This window comes from Culex pipiens, chromosome 2 (genome assembly GCF_016801865.2).
Source record: "Culex pipiens pallens isolate TS chromosome 2, TS_CPP_V2, whole genome shotgun sequence".
NCBI lineage: Eukaryota > Metazoa > Arthropoda > Insecta > Diptera > Culicidae > Culex > Culex pipiens.
Window position 1 is genome coordinate 134,133,732 of NC_068938.1, and position 23,518 is coordinate 134,157,249.

At 36.8% G+C, this 23,518-nt stretch overlaps 1 protein-coding gene across 1 annotated transcript in view; it reads left to right on the plus strand.

The window, feature by feature from the left end:
• Window positions 1-23,518, plus strand: part of LOC120423636 (fat-like cadherin-related tumor suppressor homolog) — an 861,295-nt gene that overhangs the window by 5,992 nt on the left and 831,785 nt on the right. Inside the window, exon 2 of the mRNA XM_052708242.1 lies at window positions 1,883-2,856. The gene's annotated coding sequence lies outside the window, so the exon portion shown is untranslated. The remainder of the gene's footprint in view (window positions 1-1,882; window positions 2,857-23,518) is intronic.

Sequence of the window (23,518 nt, forward strand, 5' to 3'; positions counted from 1 at the left end):
AAATCACGAAAAAGGGGGTTTTCCCGATAATTACGAAAATTTTGTGTTATTTTAAATGCAGTTTGCTGAAAAAAAAATTGAAAAGCATTCCCTTGCGTTTGAAATCATCTTTAACATTGTTGAGTTAACTTAAACATATTTAAAATGTTTGTGACAGTATTGTTGTACAGTATCGCAAAATGTTTTTTTTTCGAAATCATTTCTTTTTTCTTTAAAACTTTTGAAAAATAATTGTTACAAGCCGACTTTACTGCCAATATGCATTTTTCACGCCATTTTGCTTTAAAATTTTGAAATTTAGGCTTATCCTATTTTTTTTGTTGCATTGTGGCAACAGAAATTGATATTTGTATACAAAAAAAAAAAACATTACTTTAAACCACCTCAGTCATTGGTGCCATTCCTCCTTAAATCAATTGAAAAAGCTTTCTGCTTGTTTTTTTTTTCATAAAATTATTTTTATTAGGTCCTTTTTGGTACTGGGACCTGGTTAGGACCGAGTCGGCTTTTGTAATTTCATTTGACTTAATAATTACAGAGGATCTTGTGAGTAAATGTTAGTGGGAGGGGAGCCGATTACCCGCGGCCTACTCGGGGTTAGTAGGGAAGGGATTGATGTTAAGGACAAGGCGTGGGAAGGGAAGGGGGATTGTGTAGGGGTCTTAGTTGGCTCTACTGGCCTTTGCTTTTGTCCTCAGCCGCAACTCGGCGTCCAGCTGCTGGGACGTTCTTACTTTGCTTCCGGTGCAAACCAGAAACGACGGCTTTGTGTGAAGGCGAGTTATACTAACTGAAGGAAAACTAACTGAAGGAAAACAAACTGAAGGAAAATTAACTGAAGAAAAACTAAATGGATATTTTGGAATCTAAGAGGAACTGATAGATCGGATAGAGAACATCAAGGTCTAGTTGAGATAACGCGTCTCGCATCGGGATTTCTGGTAAGCTTTCTGCTTGTATCCATGACATGCAGAAAGCTTCGGCTAACAAGGCTAATTCCATAAAGCTTAGTACTGCCTCAGCCGGATCTTTTTCACCCTTTTTTGTATGTTTTAGCACAATTACTCATAACTTTTGATGGCGATTGTCCACGCTCCATACAAAAAGTTTTTTTTGTATGGATAATTGTCCACGAAGGGGGGGGGGTTACATTTCCAGAAAAGTGTCCACGTGGTTTGTGGATGGTCCCTTTATCGTTGATTTTTTGTGAGATCCGCCCTTCAAGGGGCGTTTCCAAACAAAGACTTGTTTCATGGGATTCCGAATGAATTTATTAAAGAAACCAATAAGACACACGGATGCTGCTACATATTGCTTCACGTTGCGCAAATCCAAACGCCAAATTCCAACAGGACCAGACACGTTCCCAGCAGCACGTTCCACTCCACTAATCCGGATATCGCCAAACAAGAACCTCGCTTCTTTTTCCAACAGGAAACACCTTTCAAACCCGAGAATAAGCCCCCTTTTAATTCTCTTGCCGTTTCAATCGCGCAATGAATACCGCGACTCAGACTATCGACCTCAGAAATGGTGAATAACGACGAACAACGACGTCTAGCCGGTCCAGACTCGAAGGTTGACTGGCTTAACCGCTTAAACGTTCCCTGGTATTGGTGAGATCAGCCTCCACCAGTTACGGCTCCGGCAAAATGCGTGAGCGACTCGAACGCGTGTGTAAAGAACGCAGCACCAAAGAGGAACGGAGGAAAAACAGAAGACTCGAAAACTGGAAGTTGTCGTTGTGTTTGTATGTTGAATATTCGTGTTTTTGGTCGAAAGAAAACAAGACCACGCGAAACGTGAAAGCAATCAAAGCAAAAATGAAAACGAATATGTGTGTGAGAGAAATGAATTGTTTTTTCCTCTCTTTTCTTTTCAGCAAATTTGTACGAGAGATCGACAAAAGAATCGTGAACTCTCAGCGAGTTTTTCTCCGATGAAATTCACGAGTTCTTCAATCAATTAAATTCCTGATTGGGGCACCCTGGTGTACATGTACGGAGCTGTGTGTGTAACCACTCGTTGAAGGCGCCTACGGGAAGAGAAATAAATAAATTCAAGTGAAGTACACCCCGTTCGTTGAATTTGGGGCCCACAAAGAGTGCGGAAGAGTGGAGGGGAATAAATAAATTTGATTAAATTGATTGAAAAAAATCGCTCGGAATTAAGTCGAGCGCGATTCTCGTTGCAGTGCCGAAGGTGTACGAGTGTGAGTGGGGCTCAGGCTCAGCGTTACGCGTGAAATGGCTCATTGAAGCCTGCAGCATTGATCGGCAGTTTTTTTGGTGGGGCTGTATGTGTGAAGCTGCTCCGTTGTGATCGTGTACGGAAAGCAAAAGTTCAGCCTGTTTGAACTTGTTGGAGCCTGTTTGCTTGCTCGCTTCCCCAAAAAAGGCAATGTAAATCATCAATCTGTTCCCGGAGTGTTTGTGAAATTGGAGGCAGCAAAAAAAAGAAGAAGAATAACCTAAGCCTAAAGCAAAAAAAAAAAAAGAAAAAAAAGAATTGTGTGAGTTTGTGATTGTGCAAAAAATAGTACCAACCCAACGCAAATTTAGCGAGAAAAGAGAAGTAAAAGGGAAGATAACCCAGCTGCACCCGACATCAATCAGCTGTCAGGCCAGAGTAGAGCAGAAAAAGCAGAGCAGATTCATCTGAATTGGATTAACGGCAGCATCGGCAGAAGGCAGCGGCACATACGAGCACACATACACATACACAGCGCAGCAGCGGCTCCGCCAGACATAGAGAAGAAGAAAAACAAAAAAAAAAGTATAAAGGAAAAAAAGGGCGGCGGCGGCGTTGTTTGTGTACGTGCGTGACTGCCTCAACATCCTGCGAGTTATTTTGAAGGTTAGCATCGATTACTGGAAATATATTCATTTTGATAAATATTCATAAAATGTTCAAATGTGAGATATTCAGGTTATTTCTTTATAATTTATAAATATTTGCTAATCAAAATAAATCTTTTTGCCAAATCTTTTGGGCCGTAAGATTGACCGGTGGGGGATAGGTTCCAACTTTCCAATCCAGAGGTTATGAGTTCGATTCTCGTTACGGAATGATGAAGTTTTTAGCTAAACCTCAGTTTCAATAATTCATCAGAGTTGAGTAGTGAATAAAAAAAGCGAATAACTCATGAAATTTTAGTACCGTCAGTGGGGGTGACTATGGGTCAAAAAACGATACACCTCTCGTAATTACTTAATAACAAAAACAATTTAAATAACATCGAAAATCTTCCAACGTAGATTTGTTCTTAGATAGTTTACTAACATTTTCCCAAAATATGGTGGATTTTGATGAACACTACCTTAAATGCCAATAGTTTGAAAATTGACCCAATCTCACCCCTTAGAGGGGGTGACATTGGGTCAAATGAAACTAAAATGATGCTCAAATACAACGATATGGTAAAAACAAGTCATCCAACAGTGTTTCTTCTTCGAGGGAATCGTATTGACATGCTACAATGTTTGAAGTGGAGATTTTCAAACATTTGGGTAGTTTTGAGCAATCCCAGCAAAAAATTTAGAAACATGATTTTTCAAGAGGTCATTTTTGGCCAAAAACGTACCTCAACTTTAGACAGCTGTCAAAATAACAGGATTTGCTCTAGGAACGAGATTTTTTCAGCGAAGTCATCTTAAGATGTCCCCTACACAACCCTTTTAACAGAATTCAGTTTAATTGAGAAGAATCTGAGAAATGGTGAAATCCGTAAAAAATCACTTTGACCCAATCTCACCCCCCAGACCCAATGTCACCCCCACTGACGGTAATCATAAATAAATCAATGTTTCTTTTTTTAAATAATACACGGATAGGAATCCTGTAAGCAAAACCGGTAACTCTATGTTGTCAAATATGTAAACATTGAAATATTTCAAAATTCATTTGAAAATAAATGTTGACAATTTTGGAAACATGTAAATGTTTCCAAATTCAAAAACTTAGATTTAGCTTGTTAGGAGGATTTCTTTCCGTATATCGTTAAAGATTATTTTATCAAGGATGGATTTTTTCAAATGGATTTTTTTCAAATGTGCAATAAACTTTTTTTTCTTTTTTTGGCATTTCGATTGTTCTTGAAACCAAAAACACCCAACAAGCAAAACATGAAAATTGTGTTTATTAGACCTGGAGCTATTACACTACCGCAAACAAACAAACAAACAAACAAATTCGCACTTTTTTGTGTATGATAGTTTGCCAAACTCGCAAACATGCCAAATTTATACAGGTTGACGTTTGTACAACAAATCCAGACAAACAAACAAAACAGGCGAACTGTCAAATAGTGCGAGTTTGTTTGTTTGTTTGCCGTAGTGTATTGGCTCCTTAAATGCAGTTTTCAGACATTTTGTCCCGATATTTCGTGCAAGTCTGTTTTCCATCGAGTCTTTTGCTATGTTTTTTCCATCGCTGTTTCCTACAATTTTGTAAAAAAAAAACTGCTCGTTTTCAAAAGATGGAATACCATCAAAGTTATTGGAGAATCAATAATGAATTTGATTGGACGAATAAAAAAAACTGCTTTCAAAAAGTTTGCGTAACTTCAGCAAAGTTGCATTATTTTGATCTGTTGTAATACATTTATGCGATAAGCATCAAGCGTGGAAAACGAGTTTATTGGGCTTTTAGTATTTCAAGAGTTATCCTAATCAGCACTTCTAAATGCGTTTTTTCGAATAATGAGAGTGACATTTTGAACTTAGAAGATGAAACCTGAGCAGACGGAAATAACTTGGGAATAATCTTGTTTCGATATTTGAAAATAATAGGCCAATAACATTTTATTTTATTCATAACATCAACTGTTATTAAACTTTTATGCAAAAATGAAATTTTGAAGTAGATTCCAAATACTTTCTGTAACAGCATTTGTAATTGAAATGGCATAAATTTTGTTATTACCGTCTGCCCGTGAATCTCAAGAATTTAGTCTATTTATTTTACTTGGAAAGTTTTTTTTGCAACAAACCCATTTTGGAGAGTTTGATGCTCTATTTAAGCTTCAAAAATACTATTTAAGCCATAAACTTACCAGCAACAGCACCACCTCAAGTAAGCACGAACTTTTATGTCATTCACTGGCCAAAAAGATCAAATTGAATGCACTTTCGATCATATTTTCTATTTAACGAGATCATTTCTCATCATTTTGGTGGCACACACATCCACACGCAAGATGAGAGCTTCGCCTTCAATATCTTTTAACTTGCGCTAACATTTTCAAAGCGCTTAAGATATGAAATTGCTTCCAACTACAGGCAACATGTTCTTTTGAACATTAGTTAGGCACTCACCTGGAAAAAAAAATCCGAAACATGTAAATAATTAGCTAGCGCCATCAAAAAAACAAACGCGCCAAATCTTTTGACGTTTGACTTTTGACGACCCATTCCAATCGAAGACTCAAAAAAACCGATCAAGAAGCGAAGGCAAATAAAACAAAGAACAAAGAGTGGCCACCAACACCACCAGCAGCGCCTGTTGGAGTGAACCAGTGATACCAGGAAACTTTCTCTATAAATGCTCGTGAGTGTTCGCTTAAAATTTCATCAATTTTGGCAGCACTAAGCAGACCCAAAAGAGCGCTGGAAGAAAAAAAAACTAAGCTGAAAATATCAAAATGAGCGTGGCACAATGCACTCTCGTCTGATTAAAATACATTTGGGAAGTATTATTTATAAATGCTTCTAAAAGGAAAAGAATAACTTTTAGTAAAAGTGAAAATAAACAGAAATGATCACAAAAAGTTGCTATACTCATTGGTGTTCTTGGTTTTAGTAAATTTCAAAGAACACTCCAGATTATCCAGCATCATTCGAACACGACCGCTTATAAGGCTTAAAATGGGTTTATTTCCCCTACTTGTAGAGGTCGAATTAAAAAAAGAAGAATGGTTTTATCTTGTTTAATCAATGACTTTGCTTTGTTTTGCTGTTATTTTTAAATATTTTATCTTTAAGTAAAATTCGAGATCTTTTTTTCAAAGTTCCTATAAGGCTTTGTGTTTCATATGTTTATAGGACCATTTTGAATATAACTTTAGAATTCTATTTTTATGAAGTTGTTGACCTGCATTATGGTAAAATATTGGATTTCATTTCAATTTATTTTAACCAATTTTGATTTTACTAAACAAGTTTGGGAAAAATAAAATTACGGTGAATATTTTCTGAAAACAATTGTCCAAAATGTCTTAATTTTGTTGAAATTACGGCTCTAGCTACAATCTGTTCTTAAAATAGAACCCACTTCCCTTTTGCTTTCATTGGGTAAAATTTGGCAACGAATTCCACGAAATCATTTGCGTCCTTTGATCTAAGATTCAAGGTTCGGTTCCCAGCCATTTCTGGCCAGCTATAATTAGCCTTTAAGCTTGCCAGCCTTAAACGCAAGTCAGTGATCTTTTCACACTTTGTCGGTTTTTGGTCTGGAGGGGGTGGTGTGATGGTCATTCCAAGAGGACAATTAATCATGTTGGAACCTTTTCTGGCCGTTTGTTGTTCCTTTCAGCTGGTCGTTTGTTTTTGCTTCTTGGGAGGTTTTTTTTCTTCTTTTGCTCTGCTGGAATTCTTGGCAACCAAAAATTTTCGGCGCTGTGACAATAACATTAAGCAAACAACGGCAACAAAAAAGTTCACCCACGCACCACCAAACTGCCCACGTAATGGTTCGCTGGGTTTTATGGGCTTTGCGCCCAGTCATTGACTGGGCGCAATTCTTTGGCGAATCTTCTTTTTTGCTTTTTTTTATACTGAAAACACTTTTTAAATGATAATAATTTAATATTACAGATTTTTTTTAGATTCAATCGTTATTGTTGTTTTAAGGGAAAATTTCAGAAAAACAATTTGTATAATTATTTTAACGCAATTTCCCAAACAACTGCCATGACTAGACATTTCCTGCCAAAAATTTAACTTTTATGAGGGCTCGGTCGTGGATAAAAAAAGACCGCGATGATTGGCGCAAAAAAAGTACACCATAAACTACGATAAACCTACGGTTTTATTGCATTTTTCGGGGTGAGCGCGTTTGGGAACACCTTCATGAATTGATCACCTCTTTTTTCTCTTCCCTGGTTTTGTTTTGTCCCTTAACGTAACGTCGTTAAGGGTCGATGAAATGTGCGCCCGGTTAAGCGATTAACGCCGCACGGTTGACGTCATTGAATGTTGTGCTGTTTTTTGTTGGTTCCCCCTTTTTACGTTATTGTTAAGGGGAGGGGGAATGACAGTGCTCTTAATTGTCAACCATGAAAAACGGACTGTTTGGTGACATTGTCATTATGATAGCGATGCATTAGGGGTAACGATAGCTCCGTTTAAGGTACGGCAATTAGTTAAAGCTGATGATTGGAAGCAGTTGGTGATAATTTCATGATGAATTTTGAGATAGTCAATAAGCTGATTGATTTATGAGAAGTTTTAATAAGTGTGTTAGTTATTAAACTGATTTTTTATAAATGGAAAAAGCACGATCTGATGGTAACTACTTTTTATTAGTCATTCCAGGTCAACTGGGTACACTTTTGGACTCGACCTTCACCGATTTGGACCAAACTTGGAGAGAACGTTCATCTATCGATAGTTAACAGAAATTCCAAGTTTGGTGCTGATTGGACCATCCCTCTATTTTTGGCACCGCCCTCTTTTTTGACTATTTTCTTTAAAAACTTTTTTTTAAACATAACTTTGCAACTATTTGAGCAAAAGAATTTCTAGAGGTTGCATTTAATAGAAAATTGTCCAAAGAATTCGATAAAAATAAAATTTTAACCCTTGAATTATATTATACGTTTTAGGTACTAAAATTCAGTTTTGGCCCATTCCTTATAATTTTATTTTTTTAATTTTATCACCATCGTGCTTCCCGAACAATTTTACATAAAAATCAATGTAAACCTCAAACTAAAATGAACTATTGGCCAGATACAGCGATTTTACTGAAAAAAAAGTTTGATTTTGCGCAGCACTCGGAAGTGCATGGTGTACTTTTCATCAAAAAGGTATGATTCCCGCATAGTTCAGTTTTTATATGTGAGAAACTTATTTCGGATTTGAATTAATAGGACAGAGTTCTGCGCAAAATTAAACTTTTTTCTGTATAATCGCTGTATCTCACCAATAATTCATTTTAGTTTGAGGTTTACATTGATTTTTATGTAAAATTGTTTGGGAAACACGATGGTAATAAAATCAAAAATATAAGGAATTGGCCAAAACTGAATTTTAATACCTAAAACGTAAAATGTAATTTAAAGGGGCATTTAAGGGTTACCATTTTATTTTTATTGAATTCTTTGGACAATTTTCTATAAAATACAACCTCTAGAAAGTCTTTTGCACAAATAGTTGCAAAGTTATGTTTAAAAAAACAAAGTTTTTATGAAAATCTTCAATAAAGAGGGCGGTGCCAAAAATAGAGGGATGGTCCAATCAGCACCAAACTTGGAATTTATGTTAACTATCGATAGATGAACGTTCCCTCCAAGTTTGGTCCAAATCGGTGAAGGTCGAGTCCAAAAGTGTACTCAGTTGACCTGGAATGACCCTATGTGAAAAGTTTAAACATTGCACAAAGTTTCTACAGTTTAGTTGAATAGCTCAGGATTGAAATTGAGGCATGGTGGGGCATTGAAAGCTGCACAAAATGGCATTTTCAACTAAATTAAGCCCCACTCTAGACCCACTCATAACTGCATCATGTAATCTGCATTACAAACAACTTCAACACTCCTCCCGCAGCTCAGCACGTTGACTTCCAGAAAGATCGTCCTATCCCGAAATAAAAACAAATTTCAGGAAGAATTACGACCACATCCCGAGCCCCAAGAGCCGGAGTTTCACCCCCACCAGAGAGTTTGACTAATCTTCCGGGAGCAGCACACTACGCTGGCCGGCTGCCCGGGCTAATGGCGAACAGTCTTCTCATTTAAATCGAGCTTAATGTGGATTAAGGAGTAATTGACCGTTTAAATTATGTAGCCCGGAATGTTGGAACATCCACACACTCGTACAAAGTTGCCACTAGCCTAGAAGATGTTGGTGGTGGTGGTGGTGGCGAAAGTCACCCCAGCGTTGAAATCTTCGTCGTCGTTTTCCGCGTTGAACAGCGTTTCTGTCGTGGTTGTCCTGTCTTGTCACAGGTTTGAGGAAACAATTACTCAAAATTTCCTTACAAGTTGAAGAAGTTCAAGGTAACAAACTAGCCAACCTACACAAAATGAATCAAAAAATCAACTGACGCAAAATCGCACACCGGTGACGATTCTGTGGAATGTCAGACCGACTAGCCTGGGACGCGTACTCTACCCAGCAGTGTATATATGTGCTACTTTCTAGTTAAATCACAGGATAGACCAGCAGCAGCAGCATCCAACAACCCGGCAAATAGAAGCAGAAGCAAAAAATGGAGATTGAATTATTCAGAGCGTGACGCACAGAAGTCCATTCAAAACTCAACGAGAGGAGCCGTATAATGTCTCCATTCAGCAAAAAGACCCCTGCCAAAGCATCAATGGTGGTGGCTGTTGTTGTGGGTGAAGGCACATGTGCGTGTGATTTAGCTAACATTTGACACCCACCCATCCACCCTGGGAGTTTGTCTATCAAGTCACTTGCGGGGGTCACTTGCGAAAGTTGCCTCCGATTGGGGCGAGAGCAATTTGTGATTCACACTCTGGAGTCAAGTCTCTCCTCGACAGGAGTCACTACTTTCTCCAAGTCAAACTTTATTGCTACAAATGTGCACAGCAAATAGTCAACAAAGGGTGGTTTGTTTTGAATAGGTGAAACTCATGCTTCTGTTGTCAACAAAAAACAAAACTGTGTGTTTTTTTTTTCAATACTTTTTGCTCAGTTTTGATACCGATACGTATGAAACTGATTTTGCTGATCTCTAAAACAAACGAAAATTTTCTTTTTTTTAAAATTTAGATCACTTTCAGGAGTGACATGTGTCGTGATCGGGGACTTTATTTTTTAATTAAGGTGAAGCCGTTGAACATTTTCGAAGAAAATTAATCATCACTATAAAATATTCTGTATTTAGTTCAATTTAACGAATTTCAGCACCAAAAGGAATCAGCATGTGCCGGTTGTTGCCTTCTTGAAGCCACTGAAAGAATTTTTGATCTAAATCAAATGTGCTTCAAAATTTATATAACTTTGTGGCACAGTCATTGACGTCCTAGTTGGCAATCATTGATTAATGACGATTTCCAGAACTTTACAAGGAATGGTATAATCGTTACCACTAGGAATCAGCATGTGTAGGGCACTATTCTAAACAACTTGTTGAAGGAATTTTGTCAAAATATTGAAAGCGACGCAAAAATTATATCTTTGAACGAAAAATCATGACAATGATGGAAGTCTTCACGTTAAAACACAGATATTTTGCAATTAACAAACAACAAGTCTTATTCCACACAAATTAACCACAAAACTGATTTGACAACCTTCATTCTCTCTTTTGCCGGCCGCGTTGTTCTCTCTCGCAGCTTGCTAGCGCGCTCTCGCACTCAATCCGCAATCTGTCTGCTAACAAGGCAATATTCATGAAGGTGCGCACTTATTGTTGCGCTCTAAACTCTAATTTATGAATTATTTCAATCTTATAATAAATTCTCATTTAATAATTTACTACATATTCAATTACGATTCTTCAACGGAATTTTAAAAACGCTTTTTAAAGTCGCATTATTCCAGAAACTGATTATTCTGGATTACTGTTTGTTTAATGTGACTTTGTCCATTTTTTTTAAATGTCATTTTGCAGGGTTCACAATGGCTGTGTTTTTTTTACTACACAGGAGCAGTTCTCTCAGATTTTGGTCATTCGATTTTCTCTGTATTTTTTAATCCGACTGAAACTTTTTTGGTGCCTTCGGTATGTCCAATTTTGCATCATTAGTTTGTCCATATAATTTTCCACACAAATTTGGCAGCTGTCCATATAAAAATGATGTATGAAAATTCAAAAATCTGTATCTTTTGAAGGAATTTTTTTGATCGATTTGGTATCTTCGGCAAAGTTGTAGGTATGGATAAGGACTACACTGAAAAAAATGATACATGGTAAAAAAATGGTGATTTTTAATTTAACTTTTTGTCACTAAAACATGATTTGCAAAAAACACTTTTTTTAATTTTATTTTTAGTTATGTTTTTTTAAAGCCGAAGTATTGGTCGTAAAAAATTTTCAACTCCATTTTCCGATGTAAAATCAAATTTGCAATGAAAAAGTACTTCAGTGAAATTTTGATACAGTGCACCGTTTTCATGTTAAAGCCATTTATAGGTAAGGCGCCATCCATAAAGTATGTCACGCTAAAATCGGCCAAAATCACACTTTGTCACGCTTGCGACAACCCCCCCCCCCCCATAGAACGTGACGTACTTTATGGATGACGCCAAAAAAGTCGATTTTTTTTATTTTTTTTTAAATCAGTGCACATGTTTGCTCACGTTTGAAAAAAATATTTTTAAAAACCTGAGAAAATTCTCCATATTCTGCTTTTTATGACCATTTTTGATACGACCCTTTGTTGCTGAGATATTACCACGCAAGTGACTAAAAACAGGAAAATTGGTGTTATAATATTTTAAAAATTTTTGAATCAAAACTTACATTTCAAAAGGGCCAAATATTCAATGTTTGGCCTATTGAAATGTTAGTCTTGATTTAAAAAAAATGAAAATATTATTATCGAAAAGATCGGAAAATTTCACGAATGTTTAATGTTTTAACATTGAAAATCGAACCATTAGTTACTGAGATATCGACATTACAAATGGTGGGTTGTTTGGATGATTTCATGTTTCTTTTTCTTTAAGCAGCTGAATCTCACCAACCGGAGGTCCGATCTTGAATGTCTCTTAGACAATTTCATAGCAAACTTTCAGAAATTAAACAAAATGTTTTTAGAAATGGTCACTTATGGTCACTATTTTTAAAAATCGGAAAACTGCAAATTTTTCGTCAAAATCAAACTCTCGGTGGCTATATCTTGAAAACGGAGCCCTTTTATCAAAAAATGTGTAAAGTACTTTCAGTTGCAAATTCAATTTTACATACAAGATTGAGGTCAAAGTTTTTTTTGGTATAAAATTTCGATTTTTTCCAAAAATCAATATTTTTTATGAATTCATAACTCGGCGGCAGATTTTTTGAACATACTTCTCTATTGTTCAAAAGTTACGGGGTTTTGTCCCCTAAAACATACAAAAAAATCTCGAAAATCAAAAAATACGTATTTTGGGAAATTGAGTGAAAAAAATTATCAAAGAAGATTTCTTTCCGTCTACCTAATTTTTCTGAACATCACTCATCAATACCAACAACTTTGCCGAAGACACCAAATGGATGAGAAAATTTCATCAAAAGTTACAGATATTCAAACATTTACGTACTATTTCTGTATGGCCTGCTGCCAAAATTTTATGGAGACTTGTATGGGTGAACCTGGATGATGAATAGAGAGAATCCGTAACGTGATTTTCGAATGTTCCCACTTTGTTTACATCTATAAAGTAGGAGGCTGTTCAAGCACAAGCATGTGTTTTATTTTGTCTGCATTTTCTGCATTTTTGCTGGAAAATTGTGTGTGTTTTCAAGTCTCGTTCGGTTAGAAAAGGTTTTTTTTTAACGGGTGACGAAGAACTGCGGCGAGAGTGTCATTCTGCGATGTCACAGATAAATTCCCAGGCTGATTTTTGAATCTTGCAGCTCTTCCTGCTCCAGCAACAAAACATCGCTAATTTGAGCGAAGATTTTCACTAAACCAGTTGGTTTTCAAACGGAATCAAACAATTAAGCAGCTTCTGGATGGATACAACCGCATCGTCTCCATAAACAACTTCCATTCATAATTTTAAAAAAATGACGAAAAATCAACTTTCTTAAGATTTGTTAACTTGAACTTCAGGTCCTCAAAAGCCACAAATTTTTCATTCTTGCAAAAAACACAATTTTCAATGATCGATAATAATACACTCGAGCTCCTCCGTGTACGCACGAGAGCATGCAGCTAGTGCTCAGTGCTCCATCGTTTTTTCGATTTTTTTCGCCGTAATTGATTGTGGTTACCCGCGAGTTTGCTTCTCCAGCATGCCAAAGGCCGGCCGTGGCCGTGGCAGTTCGAGTGCGGCCTCGAAAAACCCGCGAAGTTCGTCTACCGGCCGTGTGCAAAAAGGTAAACAAACCAACGCCGTGTCGGCCGCCATCGCGCGGGAGCGTCAGCGCTGAAGGCATCGACAAAAAGTTACTACATCCTGGATATGTCCCAAGATCACCAGTGCGAACCCGTTCCGGTACTTCCGGTGCCACGACCAGTGGCACATCAACATCCGCCAACATCCCCATCAGGAACGAGTTCCAGATGCTGAGCGACGACGAAGAAAATAACAACTCTGACGGTAGCAGCACTACCGACGACGACGACGACGATGATGGTCGTGCACGGAAAAAAGTGCCGACGTCAAAAAAGAACAACTCTCCAGCGGAACGTAGACCACCTCCAATTTTTGTTTTGGACACGTTAGCGGACGATGTTGACGAGTTGCTGGAAGGCCTCGGATATTGTCTGAAAATCGGTAAGTCGGCAGTGCAAGTGATCACACTGACCAAAAAGAATTTCGACCTGGTGTTTGAAGAATTGAAGCGTAGCAACTTCAACTTCTACACATTCAACCCCGAGAAGCCCCCTGTTAAGGTCGTCTTACAGGGTTATCAAGACCGTCCGATCTCCGACCTGAAGGGTCACCTTTCGGACGCCGGAATAAAACCGCGGGAGATTAAAGTGCTCTCGCGCAAGACAACGGTAACAGGTACACACACACTGTACCTGTTGTACTTCGACCGCGGCACCGTCAAGATCCAAGACCTGCGGCGGACTAAAACGTTGGACGGTTTTTGGGTAAACTGGCGGTTTTACACCAAGAACCCGACGGACGTAGCGCAATGCCACCGTTGCCAGAAATTCGGCCACGGCTCGCGAAACTGCAACCTCCGGCCCCGCTGCGTGAAGTGCGGTGAGTCACACCTCTCGGAGGCGTGCGCACTGCCACGAAAGGCGGACTTGGGGGACAAGGCAGAACAAACCAAGCCGCGCGTAAAGTGCGCGAACTGTGACGGCAACCATACCGGCAATTACCGCGGATGCGTCGCGCGCAAGGTCTACCTCGAGGAGCAGGAAAAGAGAAAAAAGAAAGCGTCCCACCCTCCTCAGCGAAGTACGAGCGCAGCCGTTCCTGCAGCTGGACAGCGTACGGTTCCAGCGGAAAACTCAGCGTTCCCTCCTGGTTGGGGGCGTTCGTTCGCCAGCGTGGTCGCTGCCGGTAGCGGCAGTACGGCCCAGCAAGAAGTCACCGGGGAAGATCTCTTCACCCTGCCGGAGTTCTTTGCTCTCGCGGGGGAGATGATGACGCGGTTTAGGAGCTGCCGGAACAAGGCAGAACAATTCCTGGCCCTTGGGGAACTGATGATCAAACACATCTACAAAGGATAAATTTTCTGTGATCTAGTATTAAGCTTTCTCTTCCTCTATCCCCTTTCCTTTACAATTTCTGTAAGTTTTTTTTTTATAGTTGAAATAATTGTTCCTAGATGGATTATGATGCAACACACAGCTGTAAGGAACTCCAAAACTCTGTTATGCACTTCAAAATAACTCATTGTATCTTGATTATTCACCAATAAAACCGAATTGAAATTGAAAAAATAATAATACACTCTACTTTTGGCGAACAGTAAACTCGTTCCACTTTGACAGTTCAAAATTGAGGCCGTTTTGCGAACCACTATTCAGCACCCAGGGGTGAACCAATGACACAAAATGGCTTCTTTGGTCATAGGGAAGGCCTCCACAAAGTTTGAGCCAAAATAAAAAATAAAAAAAAATCTAAAAATCTCACGCTCATGTTGGAAAGCGGTCATATCTTTATGTTTTTTGAACTATTGCTTCAAATCAGCAGTTCTTCAGGTACCCGGACAAAAATTCCATGTATTTCGTAGCAAAGGATATTCTGTTAAGCATTTTATTTCAATTTGAAAAAGCAGATTATCTTTTTGATTAAAATCTGACTATATATTTCCAAAGTTTCTAAATTCATCCATTTTGATTTTGTAATGCTTAGAATAATTCGGCAAACTATTGTCTACAATGATCACTTGGCACAATCTATAATCCACTAGACATTCATCTGAACCCAACTAAACTAACGCAACTAAACCGTGCTGTCAATCGATATTTCGATAAATGGCGAATCTATTTCATCGTGAATCAGGCTAAATTCTCCCAAAATATCCCAATTGACACGTCTAAATTATTTCGTTACATCGCGACTGCGGTTTGACACCCTTTTCCGGGAGGGAGCCTCCCGAGCTCGTGTCTCGTTGATATCCGATTTGTGATGAATTCAACGCGGCATGAAATTTTCCTCCGCCACCTGCCACAACTCTCGGGTTGACACCGTGCCAAAACGTGCTGCCAGATTGGAGACCGACGGCGGCCGCCGACATGTTTCTGTCTGTGCCTGTGCTGATGGGTTGAGGCATTTTCGACAGGGGCGGAATTTCACGTCACGTCACATTATGTGACTTCCGCAGCCCGACACCGCGAAGTCGTCGACGTTGTCTTGGAAGGTTTGGGCATGTGTGGTGGAATTGATTTTTGAGGTATTTAGGAGATTTTTTTTTGTGAAACTAATACTGTTTTCCCAACTTTATGTTCAAATTAGGATAACTTAAGCATTAATGTCAAAAAATACTCTCAAACGAGTTTAGAAAATGATTTAAAATAAAATTAATTTGGACTAAAGACCCTCTTTGAATCATGAAGAAAAGAACCAACTTAATCTACCGTGTCAGAAACATTTCAAAGAATGGTTTATCGTTAAAAAGCATTTACACAACCAACACTTCCCTGAACTAAGAATCCTGCTTCTGATGTGTGTTTGATCTGAACAGGAAAAGATCAAACAATTCCATGCTTCCATACCATAATGAAGAAAACGTTACGCACATCCGGAATCCCTTAGAGCTTAGAAATGTGCACAAATTGTCCGGAATCACACGCAATGCCCCATTAAGCTAACATTAAACGTTCTCACCTTGACCAATGGGGAGAGGGCATTCTCCGATTGTAGACAAACATTCCTTCCCAGGTAAAATACCCGGGTTCCCATTCCATTCCGGGGCGGTTCCATTTGCTTCCGCTCAATGAAACGTCCCATTTTCCAAGGGCTTTGGATTTTTTTGAAAGTGAAATTTACATCATTTCTATTTCAAGAGGGAAAAAGGTGTTTTTTTTTATTGGTCAATATTCAACCTTTGCTTTATTTGTATTTAATGTTACCTCATTTCTCAAACATTTTTCCCAAACTACATTCTGATGCTTAAAAAAATCTTTTAAAATAGAAAACCCAACTCTAAATTTATTCTTTTGTTTGAGAAGCACTTTCCCTTTGAAAAAGTTTTTCCTAATGTTTTGAAAAAAGGCATGATTTTTTTTGAACACCTGAGTGCAAACTAACCCCAGAGCAAACAAATCAGAGCCCCGCCAATTCACCCCTCAAAGTCGAGTGCCAGGCAAATTCGTCCCGAAAAGTCCTCGAAGGGGACTGCGCCGCCAGAGTATCGTTTTCAATTTCATCCGGTCTCCGAAAAAAAACCCAGCTCCGGTGGCACGGCCAGGTGGCCCCGGTATTAACCCGATTTACACCCTGCCCCGTTCGCCAACTGACACCCGGTTATTGCCAACATTTTCGCCAGGACCCAATTCTTCAGTCGAAGAAGCAAAGGTGAAGAAAAAGCTCGTAAGGAGAACAAAGCAAAAAAAACGCAAAAAGCTTTATTAAATAATCCAACGCCAAGCTACTCTCACTTTCAGTTGATCAAATTTCCATGTGTTTATGGGAGTGTAAGGCAATGGTACGTGTGTACGCAGGCACACATACAGAAGAGTCAGCCCACCCACTTGAGGTCCCCCCTCGGGTCTGTCGATTTCGTTCGTTTGTCCATTTTGTTGAGTTGTGTGCTGGTTGTTAGTTACAGACTGAGCACCGCCAGGTTGTTAGGTTGGATCCAGGTTGAAATGCAATACAAATATTTCCTCGTTTGGTTTCAAGCTTCTGAATTTAAAGATTATCTGACACATTCCCTGAGTACTTTTGAGTACTCTAAGGACCATATTCGTGTTCAGCAACCCAAATTAATTAAATATGACTAGTTGATTGAACTTTAAAATCCTTTTATGGTGGTTTTCCATTCAGCCGCCATATTGGACGCCATCTTGAATATCTCGCTTCCTTTTGAGAATCAGGAAAATCAACAGGCAAATTCGGATTCAGGAGGGTCAAGATCGATCAAATACTGGCCTGTTAGACGATTTGCTTCTAGGTATGAAAAATGAGGACCTTTTTTTGAATTCGTGACATAACCAAAAAATTAGCGTGACAGGAAAACGCAAACTTACGTCAGTCGTAGCTCCTTTTAGGTAGGTTCCTTTTGAACAATTTTTGATTTCTAAGAAGCATTTTAAAGTGTTTTTATTTGAATACGAAGAGAATCCGAATTATGATGCAAATCCGATTTCACGAACTCTTGCAAACCTCACAATTGTATTTTTTCGTGACGAGACAACGCTTTCATATACCCCCTTTTTGAATGTCCTGTTTAATTTTTTTCCTAAAGAATCTACTTTTATCAATAAAAGTGCTTATAAAAGAGTCATTTTACTATAGACCAATTCTCTACCAAAACCGGAAATGGATTTTATTTGTATTTTTTGATTTGGCCCAAACTTTGTGGGGGCCTTCCCTATGACCAAATAACCAAATAAACTGTGATTGGTTCATCCATACAAGTTTCCATACAATTTTGGCTGCTGTCCAAACAAAAATGGTATATAAATATTCAAACAGCTGTACCTTTTGAGTGAATTTTCTGATCAATTTAGTGTCTTCGACAAAGTTGTACGTATTGTTGAGGACTTTTGAGAAAAAATAGGTACACGGAAAAAAATTGCAGATTTTTTATCAACTTTTGGTTTACTAAAACTCAATTTCCCAAAACATATTTTTTGATTTTCGAGATTTTTTGATATGTTTTAGGGGACAAAAATCCGCAACTTTTGAGCTATAGAGAAACATGGTCAAAAAATCTGCCGCCGAGTTATGAATTTAGCATAGCATAGCATAGCATTGGTGTCTACCCGTAGCTGCTACTTCGTTATTGACCAGGACCCCCAAACATTGCTCCGTGGACCACAGATGAAAAGTAGGAACCAATCATCACCCCTTCGCAATTTTCAAAGGTCCCTATCGTGCTGATCAATACCGACGCCGGCCACGACCAGTGGTAAGACACGGGGAAGTGGATGGGAATGTTAGCCGATACTTGAGTGATGGGACCGCCAAATCGACTGCGTCTCCGACAAAGTATCACATGAGTTTTGAGGGGTTAGTAAGATGGGTATGAGGTCAGGATTCACTGTGGTAGGTGATGCGACCATGAGCAATTTGTTTATCGGTTGAAATTTTAAAAATCTTAGGCAGCCGGCTGCGGAAAGATACCTATCTAGGGATTTAAATATAGTATTAATTCGACCGCGATTCTCCAGAAATTCTCCGTCGGCGTGCCTTCCGATCAACGGTGATGTAGGAAGGGCTTCATTCATTAAAATTATTTTATATCATAAGCCTTAAAACATATCCGTCGACGTGCCTTCCGATCCTCGATGATATGGAAAGGACTTAATCCAGCAATACGACTTGCTTGTCTCAAAAAACAAAAATCGGTTCGTTTCTATCGAAAACTATATAAAGAGAACAAAAATAAAATTCATCGGCCAACGAACGCGCGAACAAAAAATAAATGAAAAAAGAAGAAGAAGAAATCCAATCACCCCATGTACACAAATAGCGACACAAAAGAGACGGAAAAAACGAAAAAAAAAACAGGACTGTGCGTCCACACAGGCACCGCACTACTGATGCCATTATTTAATTATAATGACCAATCACCCCATGCACTCGAACAGCGACACAAAAGAGACGGAAAATAACACGAAAAAAAAACAGGACTGAGCGTCCACACAGGCACCGCACTACTGAACTTGTGATTCGTGCTTCGAATTCAGTATAAAATGCAATATAAATCGATAATTTTATAAAAAAAAAATAGTTTTAACAAATTTCAGACAAAATTCCGAATTTTTAACAATCTTAACTAAAATTTATATGTATTTTGTTAAAATAGTTAACTAATTATAAACATTTTTTTTCTTAAAAACTATATCAGCTACTCTAGCGATGGTACATTTAACGTACAAATAAAGTTTGAACATTTTAAATATGATTTTAACAAGAAAAACTATGACTATCAAAGTCACCCCGGGATTCAAACCAAGAATTTTTAACGTAACTATTTTTATAAACACTATTGAAAAAACTTTTTTTCCAAAATAATGCATGGACTTTGTGTAGCCTACCCCAGTACATGTTTTAAAATTAATAATCTTGAGAAAAACCTTACCTGTTGGAAAATATTCCAAAAACAAATTGAAATCCTATCAAAGTCACCCCGGTTTACGGTATTGTTCAGACAGACAAAATATCTGAAATGTTTTTAAAAGGTAATTTTAAATATAAAAAAATATATATTAATTTTGAATAAAACAAAGCTGGATTATTTGAATTTCTATTGAGCAGCAAAATGTGTATTACAACGAATGAAAATATTACTAAATTAAGTAAGTAAAAAACTGAAAAAAACTAAACAATTCTTTAAATGATTCATATCAAGCTTATAAACTGAAAACTAGTATAATTTACCGAAATAGTCTTTATGAATCAAATGTTTACGATTTTATTATTTGAAAAATGATTTAAGAAAATTGATAAATTTCACGAAGTTTAAGCCGTTCACGTTCGTTAAAAATCACTAACCCTATAAAAGTAATTAAACCAGGGTATTCACTCGCTAAACTTTACAGTAATTGTTGAGATTATTTTTATTCCTTTTTGAATTTGATAAATTATTTTGAGAAATATCGTTACAGTTTTAAACAAACATACAATTTCACGGGATTTTGCGGAAAAAGCGCTATCCGCGAAATCGTGATATTTCACTAACCCTAAAGATAAAAACACTTACTTACTTTAAAAAAAGCTCCAACAGCATAGGAAACTCATGGCGCATAGAACCTTTTGAAAAAGTATTTCGTTGAAATTTTGTTCCATGTCCGTTAGAGTGTCATAATTAAATCAATTTTCAGCGCAGTGATATGTAGATATCTTTTTGGGTTCTTGACAACTCCCAAATAATTTGGAACGATTGGGTTAGTCACATTATTACGAACGGATCAAAAGTTTGCATGGGATTTTTTATGGGAAACCAAGTTTACGCATTTTTTTTTTTTGAAAAATTGAAAAACGAACTATTGATGTAATTCAATATCATAACTAATTAATTAATTAATCATAACTAACTAATTAATTCAATATCAATAATTGTGAAAAACACTCAAAAATCTTCAGAAACAAAACAAAAAAATAACTTGATAAATACGAAAAAAAAATCAAAGAAAAAAATAAAATAAGAGCAGTAAAGTTTATGTTGCGACATAAATTGCTCAAAATCTGCCGCCGAGTTATGAATTTTTGAAAAAACAGTGATTTTTGGAAAATATCGAAGTTTCATGCAAAAACAAGTTTGACATTATTTTTTAATGCAAAATTGAATTTGCAATCGAAAAGTACTTTGCAGATTTTTGTGAAAGGGCTCCGTTTTGAAGATATAGCCACCGAAAGTTTGATTTTAGCGAAATATTTGCAGTTTTTCAATTTTTAAAAATAGTGACCCACCGTTTTCTAATGATCATATCTGAGCAAATAATGGTCCGATTTTCAATTTTAATACATGAAAAATTCGTGAAATTTTTCGATCCTTAAAAAAAAAATATTTTGAAATGTTTTAAATCAAGACTTGCATTTTAAATGGGCGTTTTATTCAATGTTTGGCCCTTTTAAAATGTTTGTCTTGATTTAAAAATTTTCAAAATATTATTTTTCGAAAAGATCGGAAATTTCACAAATGTTTCATGTATTTACATTGATAATCGGACCATTGGTTGCTGAGATATCGTCATTAGAAAATGGTGGGTTGTTTTGGTGACATTAGGAAAACTTCAATTTTCGTGTTTTTTTCTTAAAGCGGCTGTATCTCAGCAACCCGAGGACCAATCTTCAATGTTTCTTAGACAATTTTATAGCAATTTTTTAACTTCTCAAAAAAATATTTTTAGAAATGGTCACTTATGGTCACTATTTTTAAAAATGTAAAAACTGCAAATATTTCGCTAAAATCAAACATTCGATGGCTATATCTTCAAAACGGAGCCCTTTATCAAAAAATCTGTAAAGTCTGTCTTTGCGATTGCAAATTCAATTTTGCATTAAAAAATAATGTCAAACTTGTTTTAGCATGAAACTTCGATTTTTTCCAAAAATCACTGTTTTTTCAAAAATTCATAACTCGGCGGCAGATTTTTTGACCATGTTTCTCTATAGCTCAAAAGTTGCGGATTTTTGTCTCCTAAGACATATCAAAAAATCTTGAAAATAAAAAAAAACGTATTTTGGGAAATTGAGTTTTAGTGAAAAAAAAAATTGATTAAAAAATCTGCATTTTTTTCGGTGTGCTTATTTTTTTCTCAAAAGTCCTCAACAATACTTACAACTTTGCCGAAGATACCAAATTGATCAGAAAATTCACTCATTTGTTTGAATATTTACATACCATTTTTGTATGGACAGCAGCCAAAATTGTAAGGAGACTTGTATGGGTGAACCAACGACGCAAAATAGCTTATTTGGTCATAGGAAAGGCCCCCACAAAGTTTAAGTCAAATCAAAAAATACAAAAAATAAAAATTGTCGAAATCGGCCGATTTCGTAGAGAGTTGCTCTATAAAATTCCTGCTCACAGATGTATTTAGATTAGGAACTTTGGTGTGGAAATATGTTTTTATGTGGTTAAAATATTTGGAAAACATGGAAAATTATCAGATCCATCCAAAGTACAACTTGAAACATGACTACTTGGTAAACAATTGCTAAGAATCGGTCAAATATGCTGTCTTTCGAGCAATGTTACAAATGCAAAAGCAAAATTTCAAATTATTTGAATTTTTAATTTTAAATATCGGGCCCTCGGAAATCATTCCAAAAAGATAATATAAATTGAGTTTTGGTAAATTTTTCCACTGTTTTGCAAAAGGCGTTTTTATAACTAAAATTGGTCACCGTTTGATAAGTATTTTCAATGCTGAAAATAAAAAAGTGTGCAGTTTTATTTAAGATTCTTCTTGTGTTATAGATATGAAAAAAGAATACCTGACAGGAAAAAAACACTTTAAACAGAGACGAAAAAAATTACAATATAAGTATTTTTTTTCATTTTTCTAAAATTGCCTAAACTAATAAAAAAACAAAATAAAGGTCCAAGACAACGTCCAAGTTTTTTGTGCCGAAATCGTCACTTAAAAAAATTGAAGTTTAATTCTCGAACAGATTTGACAGCTGTTTAGCATAGCAATTGAAAAATAGTTTATCAAAAAGTTTCGGTTAAAACTATTATTCCAAATCCCAGGGTGACTTTTAAAGTGTAGGGGAAAGTTGGGCAAGTGTAACAGGCTGAGGAAATGTTCTTTAAAACCCATTTAAAACGTAAAAAAAATCTGTCGAATATTTTTATAATAATCTAATGCAGGTCTTTACAATGACTTTGATTGAACAAGTTTAAAAAAATCCTGTTTTTTAATGTAAAAAATTGATTTAATTTTTTTTCTGTGTGCTCCACTCAACTAGCGGGGCAAGACGAACAACCCGTTGGGACAAGAGTTAAAATGCCTGAAACAACAGTAATGACATTTTTCTTAACAATTGTTTGTCACTTTTTAATTTGAGTTTATATATTTATATCCCAATAAAATATGTTGTTGCAGCAATTGTAATCTAATCCATACTTTCAATCCATTTGGTACACTTGCCCATCTGAACAAGATTTTTTAAAGCTCTCAACAAAAATAACCAAATGATAAATCATTCTGTATAATAGGTGCAACTCATTGGTAGGGACAGTACTGATCTAGGAAAAATGGTATTTTGATAAGATGAGCTTTAAAACGAACCCTTAGTCTTATTTTGGGCTTTCTAAATGTTATAAGAAAACAAAGGATTTGAATAAAAAAACACTATTCAATCTTGAGTCCCGTGGCGTTTTCGCCGTTTCGGCGATTATGTGGTAGTATAATTAACTAATTGTATTGCTAGTAACAATTCCTCATTTTGGAAATATTGGAAATTGTAAGAATAACGATCATACGAGCGTTTGTTCCTCTTGCCCCATATGGTTGCATTGCCCCAACTTCCCCTATGCTTTTCTGGAAAATGTGAGCCTAAAAGTGTGCAAAATTAAATTGATTATGTCTATT